This window comes from Eretmochelys imbricata, chromosome 6, assembly GCF_965152235.1.
Source record: "Eretmochelys imbricata isolate rEreImb1 chromosome 6, rEreImb1.hap1, whole genome shotgun sequence".
NCBI lineage: Eukaryota > Metazoa > Chordata > Testudines > Cheloniidae > Eretmochelys > Eretmochelys imbricata.
The window spans coordinates 68,295,960-68,317,568 of NC_135577.1; the positions used below are offsets into that span (position 1 = coordinate 68,295,960).

General features: G+C 44.0%; 1 protein-coding gene and 1 non-coding gene across 6 annotated transcripts in view; one reads left to right on the top strand and one right to left on the bottom strand.

Annotated features, from left to right (window-relative positions):
- The window catches only part of NUMB (NUMB endocytic adaptor protein), a 160,196-nt gene that overhangs the window by 109,541 nt on the left and 29,046 nt on the right, over positions 1-21,609 (bottom strand). The window lies entirely within an intron of this gene.
- On the top strand, positions 14,946-15,018 carry TRNAV-AAC (transfer RNA valine (anticodon AAC)). The gene has a single exon. It is a non-coding gene; the product is annotated as a tRNA-Val (tRNA).

The following is a 21,609-nucleotide window of genomic DNA, read 5'->3' on the forward strand; positions in this document are numbered from 1 at the left end:
CAAAGAACAGGATTCATTTGTGGAGATGGAAGCTGCAGGAACTCCAGATTCACCACCTACCCCACTCCTCCTCCTCCTCCACATGTGCTCACATGTTTGCAGGTAAAGAGACTGGCCAAAACAGGAACAGGAAGACAAGGAGAGGTTGCTTTCAAGAAGTTGCCTTTGTAGTTGACTGCATGAACAGTTCACATATGCAAAACTGCAGACTCAGCATCATCCTGGGCATCTCTGCTGCCACAGCACTCACCTCAACTTTGGACAACACAAATGAATGCCCGCACCACAACCCAAAACAGTCTTCTGGTAAATGGTAGAGTCAGAAAAATCATGTAATAAACATGGAAAAGAGAAGCAGGGAAAAAAGGGAGAGAAGCAACTGGGTCAAGAGATGAGTTATCTAAGAGGAGCTCCAACAGATGTTGAGAACCAGTGAGTTATAGAATCACAACTTAACCATAATGGAGCAAACAGGGAAATGACGAGAGTGTAGGCACAATAGTGAACAGCTTATAGTTTTGTGGCAGCACAGTCATTCAAGATTTTCTTCTTTAGAAATAGGCACAGCAGTGTAAATGTTGTATCACCTTCCATCATTACAATCCACTGCATAAAAGTCAAAATTGAATTACTTATTAACATTATGCCTAAAAGTAAAAGTGCTCTAAAATCATGGTGTGTTAACATTTATGACAGTTTTTGCATAAAACTGCCTGTTGATGCAACCTTGTGTTCTGCGATGCTTGTATCATGATGCTGCTCCAGTTTATGACTCTACAGCTCCAGTAAAGTCCCTCTAAGCTAAGGCCTCGTCTACATTACAAAGTTAGGTCAGCCTAACTACATCTCTCAGCCTTGGTCTACACTAGGAGTTTAGGTCGAATTTAGCAGCATTAAATCGATGTAAACCTGCACCCGTCAACACGATAAAGCCCTTTTTTTCGACTTAAAGGGCTCTTAAAATCAATTTCCTTAATCCACCTCTGACAAGTGGATTAGCGCTTAAATCGGCCTTGCCAGGTCAAATTTGGGGTACTGTGGACGCAATTAGACGGTATTAGCCTCCGGGAGCTATCCCAGAGCTATACCGCTCTGGACAGCACTCTCAACTCTGATGCACTGGACAGGTAGACAGGAAAAGGCCTGCAAACTTTTTAATTTCAATTTCCTGTTTGCATGGTCACCTGCAGCTTGCCACGCTGGCCAAAGCTCATCAGCAGAGGGGACCATGGAGTCCCAGAATCGCAGAAGAGCTCCAGCATGGACCGAACGGGAGGTACGGGATCTGATCGCTGTTTGGGGAGAGGAATCCGTGCTATCAGAACTCCGTTCCAGTTTTCAAAATGCCAAAACATTTGTCAAAATCTCCCAGGGCATGAAGGACAGAGGCCATAACAGGGACCCGAAGCAATGCCGCATGAAACTGAAGGAGCTGAGGCAAGCCTACCAGAAAACCAGAGAGGCGAACGGCCGCTCCGGATCAGAGCCCCAAACATGCCGCTTTTATGATGAGCTGCATGCCATTTTAGGGGGTTCAACCACCACTACCCCAGCCGTGTTGTTTGACTCCTTCAATGGAGATGGAGGTAACACAGAAGCAGGTTTTGGAGACGAGGCAGATGATGAAGTTGTAGATAGCTCACAGCAAGCAAACGGAGAAACCGGTTTTCCCGACATCCAGAAACTGTCTCTCACCCTGGACCTGGAGCCAGTACCCCCCGAACCCACCCAAGGCTGCCTCCCGGACCCGCCAGGCGGAGAAGGGACCTCTGGTGAGTGTACCTTTTAAAATACTATACATGGTTTAAAAGCAAGCATGTGAAAGGATTAATTTGCCTTGGCATTTGCGGCTCTCCTGGATGTACTCCCAAAGCCTTTGCAAAAGGTTTCTGGGGAGGGCAGCTTATTCCGTCCACCATGGCAGGACACTTTACCACACCAGGCCAGTAGCACATACTCAGGAATCATCGTAGAACAAAGCATTGCAGTGTATGTTTGCTGGCCTTCAAACAACATCCGTTCTTTATCTCTCTGTGTTATCCTCAGCAGCGTGATATCATTCATGGTCACCTGGTTGAAATAGGGTGCTTTTCTTAAGGGGACATTCAGAGGTGGCCGTTCCTGCTGGGCTGTTTGCCTGTGGCTGAACAGAAATGTTCCCCGCTCTTAGCCACGGGGAGGAGGGAGGGGAGAGGGGCTAGCCACGTAGTGGGGGGAGGCAAAATGCGACCTTGGAACGAAAGCACATGTGCTGTGTATGTAATGTTAACAGCAAGGTTTACCGTGAAAGTGTACCCATTGTTCTAGAAAATGTCTTTTTTTCCTCCACCAGCTGCATGTGTTTCAATGATCACAGAATCTTCTCCTTCCCAGAGGCCAGTGAAGATTAGAAGGCGAAAAAAACGCACTCGTGATGAAATGTTCTCTGAGCTCATGGTGTCCTCCCACACTGACATAGCACAGACGACTGCGTGGAGGCAGACAATGTCAGAGTGCACGAAAGCATAATATGACCGGGAGGAGAGGTGGCGGGCTGAAGAGAGAGCTGAAGCTCAAATGTGGCGGCAGTGTGATGAGAGGAGGCAGGATTCAATGCTGAGGCTGCTGGAGGATCAAACCAATATGCTCCAGCGTATGGTTGAGCTGCAGGAAAGGCAGCAGGAGCACAGACCTCCGCTACAGCCCCTGTGTAACCAACCGCCCTCCTCCCCAAGTTCCATAGCCTCCTCACCCAGGCGCCCAAGAACTCGGTGGAGGGGCCTCCGGCCACCTGGCCACTCCACCCAGGAGGATTGTCCAAGGAACAGAAGGCTGGCATTCAATAAGTTTTAAAGTTTGAAACATTTAAAGTGCTGTGTGGCCTTGTCCTTCCCTCCTCCACCACCCCTCCCAGGTTACCTTGGCAGTTATCCCTCTATTTGTGTGATGAATGAATAAAGAATGCATGAATGTGAAGCAACAATGACTTTATTGCCTCTGCAAGTGGTGATCGAAGGGAGGAGGGAAGGGTGGTTAGTTTACAGCGAAGTAGCGTGAACCAAGGGGCGGGGGGTTTCATCATGGAGAAACAAACAGAACTTTCACACCATAGCCTGTCCAGTCATGAAACTGGTTTTCAAAGCTTCTCTGATGCGCACCGCACCCTCTTGTGCTCTTCTAACCGCCCTGGTGTTGGGCTGTGCGAAACCAGAGGCCAGGCGATTTGCCTCAACCTCCCACCCCGCCATAAACGTCTCCCCCTTACTCTCACAAATATTATGGAGCGCACAGCAAGCAGTAGTAACAGTGGGAATATTGGTTTCGCTGAGGTCTAACTGAGTCAATAAACTGCGCCAGCGCGCTTTTAAACGTCCAAATGAACATTCTACCACCATTCTGCATTTGCTCAGCCTGTAGTTGAACAGCTCCTGACTACTGTCCAGGCTGCCTGTGTACGGCTTCATAAGCCATGGCATTAAGGGGTAGGCTGGGTCCCTAAGGATACATATAGGCATTTCAACATCCCCAACCGTTATTTTCTGGTCTGGGAATAAAGTCCCTTCCTGCAGCTTTTGAAACAGACAAGAGTTCCTGAAGATGGGAGCGTCATGTACCTTTTCCGGCCATCCCACGTTGATGTTGGTGAAACGTCCCTTGTGTGATCCACCAGTGCTTGCAGCACTATTGAAAAGTACCCCTTGCGGTTTATGTACTCGCTGGCTTGGTGCTCCGGTGCCAAGATAGGGATATGGGTTCTGTCTATGGCCCCACCACAGTTAGGGAATCCCATTGCAGCAAAGCCATCCACTAGGACCTGCACATATCCCAGCGTCACTACCCTTGATATCAGCAGATCTTTGATTGCGTTGGCTACTTGCATCACAGAAGCCCCCACAGTAAATTTGCCCACTCCAAATTGATTCCCAACTAACCAGTAGCTGACTGGCGTTGCAAGCTTCCACAGGGCTATTGCCACTCGCTTCTCAACTGTGAGGGCTGCTCTCATCTTGGTATTCTTGCACCTCAGGGCAAGGGAAAGCAAGTCACAAAGTTCCATGCGAAAGTTTTGCAACCACTGGGAATCGTCCCAGACCTGCAACACTACATGGTCCCACCAGTCTTGTGCTCGCCAGGCCCAGAATTGGCATTCCACGGCATGAACCTGCCACATTAGCACCATGATGCCTGCATTGCCAGGGACCATGCTTTGAGAGAAGTCTGTGTCCATGTCCTCATCACTCATGTTACCGCGCTGATGTCGCCTACTCACCCGGTATCACTTTGCCAGGTTCCGGTGCTGCATATACTGCTGGATAACGTGCGTGGTGTTTAATGTGCTCCTAATTGCCAAAGTGATCTGAGCGGGCTCAATGCTTGCCGTGGTATGGCGTCTGCACAGAAAAAAGGCGCGGAACGATTGTCTGCCGTTGCCCTGATGGAGGGAGGGGCGACTGACGACATGGCTTACAGGGTTGGCTTTCAGGGAATTAAAATCAACAAAGGGGGTGGCTTTGCAAGCAACTGAATGGCCCCCACAAGGATATAACTCAAAACTGGGTTCGGCAGGCTGTTGATTTTACAGAGGGAAGGAGAAATGGAGGAGAAAATGAATACAAAACAAATCTGGTCTATTTCCTGTTTTGAGCCACTTCATCTATCTTTATACATCTTGCTGGCAGCAGACTGTGCAGTACGATCGCTAGCCGTCATCATCTCCTGGGTGCTCAGCAGAAGACGGTGCAGTGTGACGACTAGCCATCATCTTCTGCTGGCTGGAGGTTAAAAGACCGTGCACTGCTGGTAGGACTGAATCGCCACGAGACGAAACTTAAAAGGGAAATGACCTGGCTGAGTCACACCCATGTTTAACCAGGCGCCCGATTAAAAGAGCACCCAGGACAACGATGACGACAGCTGCCAGTCATACTGCACTGTCTGCTGCCAAAAGGCAATTAACTGCTGCTGTGTAGCAATGCAGCACCACGTCTGCCAGCACCCAGGAGACATACGGTGACGGTTAGCTGAGTGGGCTCCATGCTTGCCATGGTATGGCTTCTGCACAGGTAACTCAAGAAAAAAAAAGGCGCAAAACGATTGTCTGCCTTTGCTTTCACGGAGGGAGGGAGGGAGGGAACGGGGGCCTGACGATATGTACCCAGAACCACCCGCGACAATGTTTTAGCCCCATCAGGCACTGGGATTTCCACCCAGAATTCAGATGGGCGGTGGAGACTGCGGGAACTGTGGGATAGCCACCCACAGTGCAGCCTCCGGAAGTCAACGGTTGCCTCAGTACTGTGGACACACTCCGTCAACTACATGCACTTAGAGTACTTGTGTAGGGACACACACAATCAACTGTATAAAACCACTTTCTACAAAACCGACTTCTATAAATTCGACCTAATTTCTTAGTGTAGACATACCCTCAGGGCTGCAAAAGCCCTAACAGACATCGCTAGGTCAAAGGAAGATTTCTTCTATGTAGATTAGGCTATTGCCTCTTGGAGAGGTGGATTTACTATAGCAACAGAAGAACCCCTGTCAATGCAGTAAGTGTCTACACAACAGCTGTGCTGCTGTAGCAGCATTTCCAATGTAAATCTGATCTCAATACTGCAAAGGTTGAGGTATCACAGAATTTTCAAGACTGAATATTTAGAAGTTGCCTGTTACCAACGTAAGATGTCAGGTTATCAGCATGGCAGCACAGTTCCGGTATTTTACCTACTGTTTCGGTATTTTACCTACAGAGGATAGGTAAAATACCGGAACTGTGCTGCCATGCTGATAACCTGACATCTTACGTTGGTAACAGGCAACTTCTAAATATTCAGTCTTGAAAATTCTATGATGCGGTGTAGAAGTTCCCCATTTTCCCCCTTCTTTTCCTTCATATCTACCACCACCAGTTTAAATCCCATCTTTGTCTTAAAGCAACCAGACTTGTTTTACAGTCAACTTCGTTAAATAGCCACTCTGTTTCAGATACAAAAACATTTGATACTACAAGAGTACTAAAGGGACCAGCACTTACAAATTTGAAATATTGAGGACAGGAATGCCAACTGGCTAATATCACAGGAACACCTGGGGTGCCCATTCCCAAAAATTATGAAATGCTAGTTCTGAAGAGCAGTACTTTGTAAATATCAAACAGTATGGTTGGCAGAGATGTATTTATTGAATATATTAATTACTTTCAAATATATGCAATACAGGTCCAAAAGATGTTTGTGCAGCCATGTCAAGAGATTTTTGAACAGTTTTCCTTACTTGTGGAAAGGCCGTCATCACTACTTAAAAAATAAGCATCTGCAGCCTTCATACAGTGAATTACAGCCAAATTCTTCACAAGACCAAGAGACACTTGCATCTTCAAGCTATATCTACTACAGCTAAATTATTTCCTGCTGATCCTCTAACGATTAGTTGAAAACTGAAGATATAAAAAGGGAATTCTGAAGGTACCTAGTTTACCCTATATGGCATTTTGTTTTACACTTCACTTAAGCCAGTAAAACTAAACTGGTTTCTTTTAGTCATTTTTGTTAATTCTAATTCACTAATCTTATAATTATAACTAGTATAAAGGAAATATTTGAACAGTAATGCACTAGTAATGTTTCTTTAAACAAGTTTAATAAAATTAGCCATCAAAATATTGGTCCTAACCTACCTGACAGCATCCTTTCAAACCACAAGTCAGAAACACCCCATGAATTAATTGGCCTTTTAACCTGTTAGACTGTGTTGAGGTTTACTATTTGTTTTGGACACAACTATACAATGGTAATCAAGCTTTTAAAATATTGATAGAGATATATTTGAACACATTGTAAAACCACATTGAACACTAAGTTTTTTTGTACTTCTAGTACCAGTTACAGTGATATAGTTTAGTCATTTTTAAAGGGAGAGAGCACCAGATTAGGTTACTTAAAAATTTCTATTTTGTGATTTCTACTGTAGCTTCTTAAAAATAAAATTTTTGTTTATGGTGCCCCCCCCCTTAGATTTTCATTGTTCAGACTATGCTCTTGTACACTAGTATAGAATTGCAATGTTTGGGCTCCAGACACCATGTAGGAATTTTTTTAAAAATTCTATCGGAAAAAGTTTTAAAAATATGAATAGTTTAGACAAGGCCTTATTGTACACCTCAATTCCACCACACAGGTATTCAACATGGACTACATCTCCTGAATTAAGGCTGTCGGCGTAGTTGATATTTACTAAGATTCTCCTTTCTAAACAGTCTATATCAGTGGTCCTCAACCAGAGAGCACGCAGACCCTTCCAGGGAGCACATCAACTCATCTAAATATTTGCCTAGTTATGCAACAGGCTACATTAAAAGCACTAGCAAAGTCAGTACAAACTAAAATTTCATACAACAACTTGTTTATATGATACACTAATAGAAGTACAATATTTATATTCCATTGATTTATTTTATTACATGGTAAAAATGAGAAAGTAATCAATTTTTCAGTAATAGTGCAGTGTGACACTTTTGTATTTATGTCTGATTTTGTAAGCAAGTAGTTTTTAAGTGAGATGAAACTTAGGATATGCAAGACAAATCAGACTCCTTACAGGGGTATAGAAGTCTGGAAAAGTTGAAAGACACTGGTCTACATTGTTAGCTGAGACAGTAGTCTCAAATTCGGAGTTTACCCAACTGTAGTCTTCCATATCAGCAATGAAATGGTTTCTCTTAATCCACAAAAATGTATCCACACATACACCATATCAGTTAACCTACACCCAGTAAATCTCATCATACTTGCATCAATACAGTTTTCCTATAGCTCCTGATTTAATTTTTGAAGATTTCACTTTTTCTATTTAACAGAAATAGAGCTGAAGTGTGAGGATTTTGCTATTTCTGGAATCTGTCATTAAAGAAGAAATTTAGCCCTATACCAAATTGAGATCTGGATGACAGGCTCTGAAATCTTTATGAACACAAGACTATTCTCTTTTTTAGATGACAGGTGCATGGAGACAAAGGTTCTTAATAGGAGGAAGCAGTGTATGGGGTTAGAGCTTGCCAAAGATGTCTCTGTACATTTTACAAGGTTAGTAATTTCATCCATATGAACACTATTAATGCATGCAGTAGTTTAGATGTAGAATAAATCTTTTCCGCCCACCCCATACCCCAACCAAACTTCTGGGCAAGTAATACTACAGATAATGCTTTGAAACTAGTTTGCTTCACTATTACTTTTAATTGGAGCATGCCCATTGAGGGTTTTGGTTTGTAACATTCCCAATAATATTTCATTCTTTATGTCTGAAAGCATTTTATGTCAAAATTTTTGATTTTCTGTTTTTTGCTTGATTTTGAAACAGACTGGAATGTATTTTGCGCTTTAACTTTGATTTTGACATAGCCCTTTCTACTTCTGGAAGAGTGAGATAAATTGAAAATTTGTAAAACAGTTTCAGAATACTGCTCAGTTCTATTCCCCTTAACCCTACCCCACAAAATGTTTCCTTAACCAACTTACGTGGGTCAGTTTGAACTGTACACTACATGAGATTCATAAGATATACTATACGCATGTGGTAGAAGCACTCCTTGAGTAGACTTTAATTGGTGAACACAATTCACCAAGATCTGTACAAGCTACCTGATAAGCTGACTGAAAAACTAGCTTTCAAATACCACTTTTTCTGATGTATATAGAACCTTACATTTAATTAGAATGAAATATGCAATAAGGTGGAGCATTCTGCAGGTTCATATATTTGCTTCATATTTTTGAAGAGCTTCTGTAACAACATTTTAGTATCAACACACTATATTCAATATCTGTCAAATAAAGAAGGTGCCTATTTTTACATTTGTTTCTCAAGTTAATAGTACCAGAATTAACAAAACCATGCACTGGCAGGCACTGAAACACTTCCTTTTGTTTTCCTCCTATGTCTCTCAGAGCCTCTTCTCCCCGCACCAGCCAAAAGAACTTTACCCAATGCACTTCTGCCCTGGCCTACAATTTTGCTACTCTTTTAATAGTGAAGAGAAAGTCCTAGAGATTTTTAGGCCAGAAGTGACCATCATGATCACCGTGTCTGACATCCAACAGTGCACAGGCCATAACGTTCACCCAGTAATTCATGTGTTGCTTCTTATTCAGCTATATCATACCTTTTAGAAAGATATCCAATCTTAAAGACTCAAACTGAAGAATCCACCACATCTCCATGTCAATTGTTCCAGAACAGCCCATATTAAATGTTTAGACACTGGTTAACTGACAGATTGCAAAAAGTAATTGTAAATGGAGAACAGTCACCCGATAATTCTTGGTCCAATGCTATTCAACAGCAATCAATGACCTGGAGTACAGAATTGCTATTAAGTTTTGCAGATGACAAAAACTGGAGGAGTAAACAATGGGGACAGGAGTTATGTTGACTGATCTGGATCACTTTCTAAATGTATTCATTTGAACAACATGCATTTTAATATAGTCAAATGTAAAGTTATATGTCTAGAAACAAAGGATGTAAGTCACGCTTACAAGATTGGGGAGTATCCTGGGAATCCAGTGACAGCGGAAAGTACTTCAGGGAAATGACAGCCAACTGAATAGGAGTTCCCAATGTAATGCTGCAGCTAAGAGGGAGAACATAATCCTTTGTCGTATAAGTAGGGGAATGTCAAGCAACAGCAGGGAAGACTTATTACCTCTGGATAAGGTATTAATGGGACCATTACTGAAATCCTGCCTCCAGTTCAAGTGTTCATGCTTCAAAGAGGATGTTGCAAAAGGTTCAGAAGACAGCTACAAAAATTATTCAAGTTCTGGAAAATATACCATATTATAGTGAGACTTAAGAAACTCAATTTAGTTCATCTAACGAACAACCTGACCATGATCTACAACAGGGGTTGGCAACCTGCAGCATGCGTGCCAAAGGCAGCACACGAGCTGATTTTTAGTGGCACACTGCTGCCAGCCAGGGGACCGGCAGATGGAACCCCGAACTGGCAGCGGGCTGAGAGGCTCAGTGCGCTGCCGGTCTGAGGTTCTGGTCGCCAGCCCCTGCCAGCCGGTGTCCCGGCCACCGGCACCACTCAGCCCGCTGCCAGTCTGGGGTTCTGTTGGGGGGGCCCCTGTAAATATAAAATTTATTACTGGCACGCAAAACCTTAAATTAATGAAGACTTGGCACGCCACTTCTCAAAGGTTGCCAACCCCTGATCTACAAGTTTCTACATGGGAAAGGGATTTCAAGTAGTAGGTGGCTCTTTAATCTGCCAGAGAGGCATAATACGATCCCGTGGTGGGAAGTTGCAGCTTGACAAAAACTTTGCACTTTATTTTCAGTTTGAATTTAACAGAGAGGGAATTAGCCATTGGAACAACTTCCCTGGGGATGTAATAAATTCTCCTTCACTTTAAGTCTTTAGATCACAACTGGATATCTTCCTAAAAGTATGCTATAGCTCAAACTACAGCCTTGATGCAGAAATTAATAGGTGATGTACTTTGCTTTATGTTATACAAGTCAATCTAGATCAATGGTTCTCTACCTGAAGCCCACCAGCCACTTGTGGCCCAATCAGCACAGAGCTGCGGCCCACGTGACAGCCTCAGGGCCATACAGGTAGCACTGGATGCGGCTCACAATGGTAAATAGGTTGAGAACCACTGGTCTAGATAATCGTGATGAAGTGGAGCTTCATGAATTAAAACAAGCCCAGGCAAAACTCTCCAGGAGCAGAGGGGCAGTTCATACCTCATCAGGGCATGTATGGGACAAACCCAGCCCAGCCTCACAGAAAAAAGGACACCGGCCTAGGCAGCAAAAAAAGGACCTGTTGGACTCTCAAGTGAGAGTCACCCCCCCCCCTTCCCTTGGTCAGTTTGGGACTACGATGAGGTAATGCTCACCTTAACTCTGAAAGGGGGAGTGGAACCAAGAGGGAAGAAAGAACATGACAAAAGGGAGAAACATTTGCCATGCTCTCTCTTCCACCTCCATCTACAGACACCACCACCAAGTGACTGAAGCACTGATCAAAGGGGAGAGCCTGGCTGAAGGGCAACTGTCAGCCTGTGGTGAGAAGCATCTAAATTTGTAAGGCACTGAAAGTGCTGATGTCAGCTTAAAATGCATTTTGCTTTTATTTCATCTGACCAAATCTGACTTCTTGTGCTTTGACTTATAATCACTTAAAATCTATCATTGGTAGTTAATACATTTGTTTATTCTACCTGAAGCAGTGCATTTGAAGCATGTCAGAGACTCCCCTTGGGATAACAAGCCTAGTACATATCAATTTTCTTTGTTAAATTGACAAAACCATATAAGCTTGCAGCGTCCAGTGGGCATAACTGGACACTGCAAGATGGAGGTTTCTAGAGTTGTGTCTGGGACTGGAGATATTGGCTAGTGTCATTCGGTTGCACAATCCAAGCAGCGGTTGGCCAAAAGCGCTCACTTGTGTAGCTGGAAGAAGCTTACATATTAGAGGCTACACGTGAACAGCCTGGAGTGTCATGTACACAGCAGAGCAGAGTAAGGTTGGCCCCCAGAGTCAAGGATTGGAGTAACCTAGCAGATCACTGGTCCAGATAACACCAGGGGAATGTCACACCACCACCACTAGTCCCAAACAGAAGAATCCAAGTGCTAGAATTCAGTAAAACCTGCTCCGTAAGCATGGTAAATACACAGATACTCTAGCCCAGAGTTTGGTGCAACAGTGAAAGAACTGTGGAATTCTGTCCCAGGATAGGTGAGGGTGCACTCAGACACCAAGAGGGGACAGATGTAGCTAGCCCTACAAACATGACAGTCATAACAGTTTTAATCTACAAGCATAGGAAACTTTAGGAAAGTAGTCAATTACGTCAATTTTTGCAATATAGGACAATATTTCTCTAGGATTTATGAGATGCCAGCCCAAACTCATTTTCATCTGTGACCAAAGCTATGGATTTGAACTGAGAAAAACCTGCATCAAAAATCTGATTAGAAAAGGATAGTTAGCTGAAAGTTTCCATATTATAAACAGAATATTTGTTCATTAAACTTTAGCATAACAACAGGGCTAACAAAAAATATTCCACTGATTTCCCCCCACCCCAAATAGGCAATTATCCTTACTTTACAAGATTTTAAAAGCTAGGAATTAGACAAAAATCTTTGTCTTTTGTAGGCGACTAATCTGAGGAATTGTCACAGATTGAAGTGTCATTACAGGAGGTTTTGGAATTAATTGAGAAATTTAACAGTAACAAGTCACCGGGACCAGATGGCATTCACCCAAGAGTTCTGAGAGAACTCAAATGTGAAATTGCGGAACTATTAACTATGGTTTGTAACCTGTCCTTTAAATCAGCTACTGTACCCAATGATGGAAAATAGCTAATGTAACGCCAATATTTAAGAAGGGCTCTAGAGGTGATCCTGGCAATTACAGACCAGTAAGTCTAACATCAGTACCGGGCAAATTAGTTGAAACAATAGTAAAGAATAAAATTGTCAGACTCATAGAAGAACATAAACTGCTGCACAAAAGTCAACATAGCTTCTGTAAAGGGAGATCATCTATTAGAGTTCTTTGAGAGGGTCAACAAAGATGTGGACAAGGGGGATCCAGTGGACATAGTGTACTTAGATTTCCAGAAAGCCTTTGACAAGGTCCCTCACCAAAGGCTCTTATGTAAATTAAGTCATCATGGGATAAGAGGGAAGATCCTTTCATGGATTGAGAACTGGTTAAAAGACAGGGAACAAAGGGTAGGAATAAATGGTAAATTTTCAGAATGGAGAGGGGTAACTAGTGGTCTTCTCCAAGGGTCAGTCCTAGGATCAATCCTATTCAACCTATTCATAAATGATCTGGAGAAAGGGGTAAACAGTGAGGTAGCAAAGTTTGCAGACGATACTAAACTGCTCAAGATAGTTAAGACCAAAGCAGACTGTGAAGAACTTCAAAAAGATCTCACAAAACTAAGTGAGTGGGCAACAAAATGGCAAATGAAATTTAATGTGGATAAATGTAAAGTAATGCACATTTGAAAAAATAACCCCAATTATACATACAATATGATGGGGGCTAATTTAGCTACAGCTAATCAGGAGAAAGATCTTGGAGTCATCGTGGATAGTTCTCTGAAGATGATCACGCAGTGTGCAGCAGCAGTCAAAAAAGCAAACGGGATGTTCGGAATCATTAAAAAAGGGATAGAGAAAAAGACAGAATATCTTATTGCCCTTATATAAATCCATGGTATGCCCACATCTTGAATACTGCGTACAGATGTGGTCCCCTCATCTCCAAAACGATATACTGGCATTAGAAAAAGTTCAGAAAAGGGCAACTAAAATGATTAGGGGTTTGGAACAGGTCCCATATGAGGAGAGATTAAAGAGGCTAGGCCTTTTCAGCTTGGAAAAAAGGAGATGGGGCGGGGGGGATATGACAGAGGTATAAAAAAATCATGAGTGGTGTGGAGAAAGTGAATAAGGAAAAGCTGTTTACTTGTTCCCATAATATAAGAACTAGGGGCCACCAAATGAAATTAATGGGCAGAAGGTTTAAAACAAAGAAAAGGAAGTTCTTCTTCACACAGTGCACAGTCAACCTGTGGAACTCCTTGCCTGAGGAGGTTGTGAAGGCTAGGACTATAATAGGGTTTAAAAGAGAACTTGATAAATTCATGGAGGTTAAGTCCATTAATGGCTATTAGCCAGGATGGGTAAGAAATGGTGTCCTTAGCCTCTGTTTGTCACAGGGTGGAGATGGATGGCAGGAGAGATCACTTGATCATTACTTGTTAGGTTCACTCCTTCTGGGGCACCTGGCATTGGCCACTGTTGGAAGACAGGATACTGGGCTGGATGGACCTTTGGTCTGACCCAGTATGGCCATTCTTATGTTCTTATCTGCTAACATCTTCCATAATTCAGTGAAAAAACACAAACTCCCCACCATCTGATCCCACTGGATTGGAGATGAGACTACAACATTCAGTGATTTTTACAGTCCGACAGAAAGACGATGAGAAGGTAACTCCCCACATTGCACAGTCAATAGGCTTTGATAGACTTAAGCCTCCAACAGCCTAATATATCTGGAATGAACAGCAATTAAGCCCTGGTCTACACTACGAGTTTAGGTCAAATTTAGCAGCATTTGATCGATTTAACCCTGCACCTGTCCACACGATGAAGCCATTTTCGTCAACTTAAAGGACTCAAAACAGATTTCTGTACTCCTCCCCAATGAGGGGATTAGCGCTGAAATTGACATTGCTGGGTCGAATTTGGGGTAGTGTGGATGCAATTCAATGGTATTGGCCTCTGGGAGCTACCCAGAGTGCTCCATTGTGACCGCTCTGGTCAGCGCTTTGAACTCTGATGCACTAGCCAGGTACACAGGAAAATCCCTGGGAACTTTTCAATTTCATTTCCTGTTTGGTCAGCGTGGCAAACTCAGCAGTACAGGTGACCATGCAGTCCCCCCAGAATCGTAGAGCATAGAATGTTTCTACGTGCCCCCTATCATCTCCATCCCTAAGGTTATCGCAGATTAGAAGGCGAAAAAAATGCACTCGCAAGGACGTGTTTTCCGAGCTCATGCAGTCCTCCCGCACTGATAGGGCACAGCTTAATGCATGGAGGCATTCAGTGGCAGAGGCCAGGAAAGAATTGCTGTGTTTGCTTAACAGCGAAAGTATCATGCCTTGCTAGTGATCCTGCCAGAGCCAGGTCACTGCATCAGCCTTGGGCGGGGACATGACTGCTTTCTGAGCAGGAAGGCCATAGATATAGACATTACATTAGGTAGCTTCTGCAGCTAGAGAAAACATTCCTGTGCATTCGGCAAAGTTTGTGGCAAAAAAAGAAGCCCTATGACACAAACTATTAATATACAACCACACGTTACATAAAATATAATAGGGACCACGCAAGGGATACATTCAAGTTGGGTTTCTGTAGTGTAGTGGTTATCATGTTCATCTAACACGTGAAAGGTCCCTGGTTCGAAACCGGGTGGAAACAGGTCACTGTTCCTTTTTCTGACTCCCCTCCTGCCTTTTTAGTCTTAAAACAGACCGCACTGTGAAATTTTACTTTGAATTATATCAATTATGAGTTAAATAATATGGAAGTGGTCTCTAAGTTATAGTCCTGGGTTCCTTACCCTTTCAGCTCCTCTGATAAATTAACATTTTTGTTAAGGGTGGGGGAAAATTTTCATGAAGTCTTTTATAGGGACTAAATGCTATCTAGGACTCTAAAATAATCTTAACGTGGCCCACAGAGTGCAATCCTTTGTTATGGATTTGTCATTCCACAAGTTGAACTGCTCCTTACTACTGTCCAGGCTTCATGAGCCATGGGAGCAAGGGGCAGGCTGGGGTAGGTGCGACCATGCGGTGCTGCAGGCTGGGAGAGCAGCCTGAGGCAGAAACCTCCAGCTTGCATGATATTCCAGGCAGGACTGAATCTTCATGAGACGAAACTTGAAGAGAACGACTTGGAGTCACTCCCATTCGGTGCTCTAAGAAGAGGGTAGCCATGTCTGTCCAGATGCCCCTGATCGACCTCACCGAGGTCTGCCAGGAGCACCCAGGAGATGTACGACTATCAGTCCTACTGCACTGTCTGCCGTGAAGGCAAGGAGCTGCTGCTGTGTAGTAATGTAGTACCGCGTCTGCCAGAAGCGCCCAGGAGATATACAGTGACAGTGAGCTGAGCGGGCTCCATGCTTGCTGTGGTATAGCAAGCATGGCAGCAGGGTGAGCGGGGCCGGCGGCCAGGACCCCGGCTGGCAGGAGGCAGCGGATGGAGCCCCAGACCGGCAGCAGGCTGAGCAGCTCAGCCCGCTGCTGGTCTGGGGCTCCGTCCACTGGCTGAGCAGCTCAGCCTGCTGCCTGCCTGGGGTTCCGATCATCCAGGCAGGCAACGGGCTGAGCGGGGATGGTGGACAGGACCCCGGAAAAAAGGGCGCGAAATGATTGTCTGCTGTTGCTTTCACGGAGGGAGGGAGGGGACATGAACCCAAAACCACCCGCGACAAAGTTTTTGCCCTATCAGGTATTGGGAGCTTAACCTAGAATTCCAATGGGCAGCGGAGACCACGAAAACTGTGGGATAGCTACCCACAGTGCACCACTCTAAGTTGATGCTAGCCAAATAGTGAGGACACACACCGTCAACTTAATGCACTTAGTGTGGAAATACACAATCGACTGTATAGACTTCTATAAAATCGACTTAATTTTGTAGTGTAGACATACCCTTAGTTGCATCTTTTCAGAAAGCAGGTCAGCTCCAGAAAATAGCCACAAGCCTACCAATCTTGCAAGTTACACTCAGACTAGAACAAAATGTACATGCACAGTGTCAAGATGAGGTAGTAATCCAGCATTGTTCTCTGGATTAAATATTTTGCTGGTGCAGTGTGAACCTGCCTCACTTACAGCCAGCAGAATATTTCAACCCCAGCCATAATTAGACAAACTTTGAAACCAGGGTGAACTGCTCTAGACAGACAAAGCTGCAATTCTAGCAGTTGGTCCAATAGAGCTACATAGATATTGACCCCAGTTGCTGTGATCAAGGCAGATCCCCACATTAGAGAAGAAATAATAGCTTTTTAAGGTATTTGGTCATAGTCCTCAGACTGGTGTTTGAAAACTCAGCACTAGACTCAGGAAACAATGAGGTGAAATTTACAAGACATATTACACCATTTAGCACAGTGAGCAGGGCAGATCACATTGTGAGAGATTTCTTTTTTTGGTTACATTATCAATATAAGACTTTCAAAAACTAAACTTGAACAATACTACTGTGTTACTTGGTTTTAGAAAAATCCACGTCAAATAAATTAAAGGAAATGAAGGGAGAAAGTTAGATGGAAGACTGCATTAGTGTGCCCATGAAGCTAGACTAAAGTAAATGAGACTTCATTCCTTTTTTTGTGTTACTAATGTTATTACTGAAACTCATCCTACAATGCAACTGTGCTTAAGTAGGGTGTAGCTTTCAATATCAAACTGAATGAGGCAAATAAAGGGAACTTGCTGGAGATGAAGTCGGCAGAACTGGGGAAACATCAGTTGCTTTTAAATTAGATAGCATGATGAAAACCCTAATTCACAGAACGTGCACACAGTTTTGTAACCCGCTGGCAAAGTGGGTTACATTTCCCTCTACAGATGGGTGCACAGATGTTATGTCTACACTTTGAGCTCAGGGTGCAACTCCCAGCTCAAGGAGACACACTCACATTAGCTCTCAGACTTAGCATGCTACAAACAGAATGTATCCTATGGAAGCACAAGGAGCAGGATGGGCTAGCAGCCCCAAGTGCATACCCACCTGAGACCCTATGCATTTATTCAGAGCAGCTAGCGTCCCACCACTACGGTTACATTAGTTTTACCATGCTATCTTGATGAACGCTAGAGGGAACTGCACTCCCAGCTTGAAGTGTATATATACACCCATATAGGATAAACAGCCTGCTTCTACTACCAGAAGGAAATGGGTCCATACTACAGGTCTGCAGGTTCAAATCCTGCTTATGCCCATCTCCTCCACAAAATGGGGAATTTTTATGTAAGTCTCTCTATAAAATGACCCCTAAGTGTAAAGACCTTGGAATAATAGTAATTGTTAGTAATTTTATATTGAAAACACTTTAAAAAATGAATTAGGATGTTGTGTTAAACATTTTAGTGTATTTTTAATTGTTTGTATTGTTAGTGAGCTGTCCCTTTAAGACCACTGTGAGCTACTTAATTGTACAGTGTGAGGAAAGCTTTGCCCATATGTCCAGAGAAGAGAGAAGAAGAGAGGAGAAGAGAAGATCCTGTGTGTGTAAGCTCCAAAAAGAAAGACCAGAATTTAGAAGCTTGTCTTAGCCCTGGTCTACATTTGCGGGGGGGGGGGGGGGGGTGTGTGTTAAGGGAATCGATCTAAATACGCAACTTCAGCTATGTGAATAACATAGCTGAAGTCGACGTACTTAGATAGACTTACCATGGTGTCTCCACTGCGGTAAGTCGACTGCTGCCGCTCCCCCATCAACTCTACCTGTGCCTCTCGCAGCGCTGGAGTACAGGAGTTGACAGGAGCACGCTCGGGGGTCAATTTATTGCATCTAGACTAGATGCGATAAATCGATCCCCGCTGGATCAATCGCTGCCCGCCAAGTAGGGAAGACATACCCTAATTCTTGAAGAAGAAACATTAGCACTTATCAGGGAGCTGGATCCCTCAACAAGTTATAGCCTTTCTCCTGGAGATCACCAATCCAGACCAACTCAGAAGGGATTCAAAGTTGCTCCCATCTATAGGGTATTTGGTGGGTCTCAATTCTACCTCCTCAGTCAAACTTTATCCCATGTCACCACACTTAGTAATAACTGGCAGATTCAGACAGGTAAAGTCCTGCAAGGGCCACAGAGACTGAACTGACCCTAAAACGAAGTTGCCCTGCCAGCACCACCAAGTTGTAGGAAGTTTGTCCTGCTGCCGAGTGTTTTCTATTTTACCAAGGCTGTCAAAACAACTCCTTTCACAAGCAGTAAAGGCACACTTTGAAGATTAAGTGTCTATGGCTATATGCAAATTTACCAATATGCAAGTTAGGTCATTAATTTTCATAAATTTGCCACATACGGAGCTACACAAAACCTGGTATCTATACTTCAGAAGAAGGTGACAGTTTCCTCCTAGAAACCCAGCTAATTCTTTTACATACTGAATATTTTCAAGAAATCCCCCACCACTGCACCACCAAGTGGCAGCAATAATAGAATCACTACAGCAGACTGGTGGCCACTATGTGTACTATCATACAGACCTGCTCAGAATTAGAGGGCAGTAGAGTAAAAATTGCAATCAGCTGGTCTGTACCAATGCTTACCTCATTACTGCTACTGGTAGAATTGCACAAGTATGAAGTTTCCCCGAAAGCTGCTGTGTTAAGGAATCTTAGGTCCTAAAATAAAAACACTATTTTTGACTCTTGCTAAATTCTAGGACTAGGTAATCTTGTGACAATGAATACCACATAAGTTTTAAAACTTATTTCCTTTTATTATTATTTTTAAACTTTCTCCTTGTCTGAGTTGAGAGGCAACATTTATTTATATAAGCAGGACTTAAAACAAGGTCTATAGCACTTTCATATCAGAAATTTTAGATTGAAAAATGTTACTAATTTACAACTCTGATTCCCCAGGGTCTCCAGCATTCAAGAACCAAACCACTTGGTCGGATGGTCCTAACCTCTATGTCAGTTAAGTCAGGGATTGTCAAGATTTTTCTTTCCGAGCACCCCCCTCAACATGCTATAAAAACTCCAGAGTGGAGAGGGGAGACTCAGGGCTCCAGGCCTGGAGGAACCCTTGGGCATAGGCATAGTTGGGGGGGGGAGGGGAGGAAGCGGCCAAGGGCCAGTGGGACTCAGGCCAACTCCTCATAGCTAGGTCCAAGGAGAGTGTGCCACTTCCACCCCCGACTCACCTCAGCAGGCTACCTAGCCCATCTGGGTTGTGGGAGGACGCAACTGAAAAAATATAACTCAAAGGGGACTCAGCTCAGAAAGTTTGAAAACCACTCACGGTGCAGGGAGAGGGGTAGCTAGGGGCTGTGTGCAGGGAGGGCTCCCCTGTGTTGGCAGCTCCCCGAGGGCTCTGCCATCCACAGAGCCAGGTCCCTCCCGCCCAGGTAGCTCATACTGGCTGCATAAGCAGTCAAAGGGGGCTGGGAGCTGAGGAGCAGCTGCAACCCCGGGCAGCAGCAGCAGAAGGGGGAATGCCACAGCTGCACACTCCATGGCACCAGCAGCCAGAGGAGCACCTGTCCCCCACTGCCTGGCTCTGGTGTCCCTCCGATAACCTGACCAGAGGCTTGCCTGAGGGAGCTGGGGTAGAGGAGGAGGTTGAGGGGCAGAGCTGTCCCCAGACTGCCCCACTCTGGGTAAGGCACTGCAGTTTGAGGGGGCAACACCTTTGTACTCACTCCCCCCAACTCTGCCCATGGGCTCAGGGCTTCAGTCCCTCACTGCTCCCGACTTCAGACAGGGAGGAAGAGGGGGACCACCAGGGCTCCTGGCTTCAGCCCCACAGGGAAATCGTGGTTCAGGGCACTGTGTTTCAGCTGTGGGGCCCTGCAGCCTCCTTGAAAGGGCTCGCGGACCCCCGGTGGAGAACCAATGAGTTACGCCATAACTGCAGCAGAGTGAGTTTCCTACATACCTTAACCTGATGATGCAGTATTTCAGGAATTTTACATAGTTAAATATGCACACTTAAATTTATTGGATAAAAAAGCTTTAGCTGACATGACTCAAACTAATCACAAGAGTAAACTTGCATGCAGGTTTCACAATTAGTCATGACTCAAGTAATTTCTCCCATTTGTGATCCAAAAAACAGATCTTAAAAGCATCAGGATAGATCTTATGACTTTTGTATTCATTAACCATGATCTGCAAAGGTTTACTGAAATAAGAGAACCCTTATATGTTAACATTTGTTCAAGTCACCCAAATTAAAAAAACAAGAAACTTACAAGTTAATTCCTTGAAGTTTGCATTTTGTACACACCTTTTTATGCTCACAAAATAGAAATATCAAAGACCCCATACACACACTAATCATAGAACAGTAGTCAGAGTTCCTAGAAGCCTGAGTTTTTTCCTCATACCACACTCTGGGTTGTCTTCATTTCAGAAGCAACTCAGATGACTGGCACCCAGATCTGAGCAGCCATACCCAAATTCTGCATCCTGAATTGACTGGACTTCTGGGCTCCTATCCCATGGTTCTCTGTGTCACAATAACCTGAGCCACTCTGATTCTTTCCCAGTTAACTGTGGGAGAACTTGTCTGTCCTTTTGGGCACATACGGGAATTGTGGAAAGGCATCAAAGGACTATCAGCACTCAAATGATTTAACCTACATCCTTGCTAAAAATTCAGTGGGCAAGTTACCAACCCAAGTGAAAGGAGCACCTAACCTTTAACCAATGCCCCACGATGGGCCAGATAGCTCAGACCGAAAGCACTACTCAACTCAGGTGAGAGGATTTTGTGCGTGGACAGGAGAGAGGTTAGGGGCAACACTCAAATAAGAGCCTGAGTTAACTCTGTTGACTAAGACTTAAATATTGCTACCTCTCAGTACAGGCTAAGTAAGCAGTGACAGTCACTCAGGTTTCTCTAGGAGTTTGGGGTTCTGAACCATTGTTTAAAGTTAAGAATAATAAAGACAAGGGTTTTGACAGAGTGCATTTTCATGGGTGACGAGTCAAGCTGAAAACATGAATAAATTTAAAAAGCTTTGCAGGTTACCTTTAATGAGTATAAGGCATTGTCAGGACTACTGAAAAACTGAACAAGATATAGGAAACTCCCAACAATTCAAAAGATCCTTCTAAGTTTAAGTTTTCATTTTAAAGAGTCTCTAAGCTTTTACCGTTTCAAACTTTCCATTACAAACTTGGACACATCTCCGTCTTGCAAACATTTTCCAGTCCAGCAGCAAAGGTGTGACCCTTTACCACAGTCTGACTCACCTAAGAGGTGCTGCAACCTGAACCAGAATTTCAAATTAATGTTTTTAAGTGAA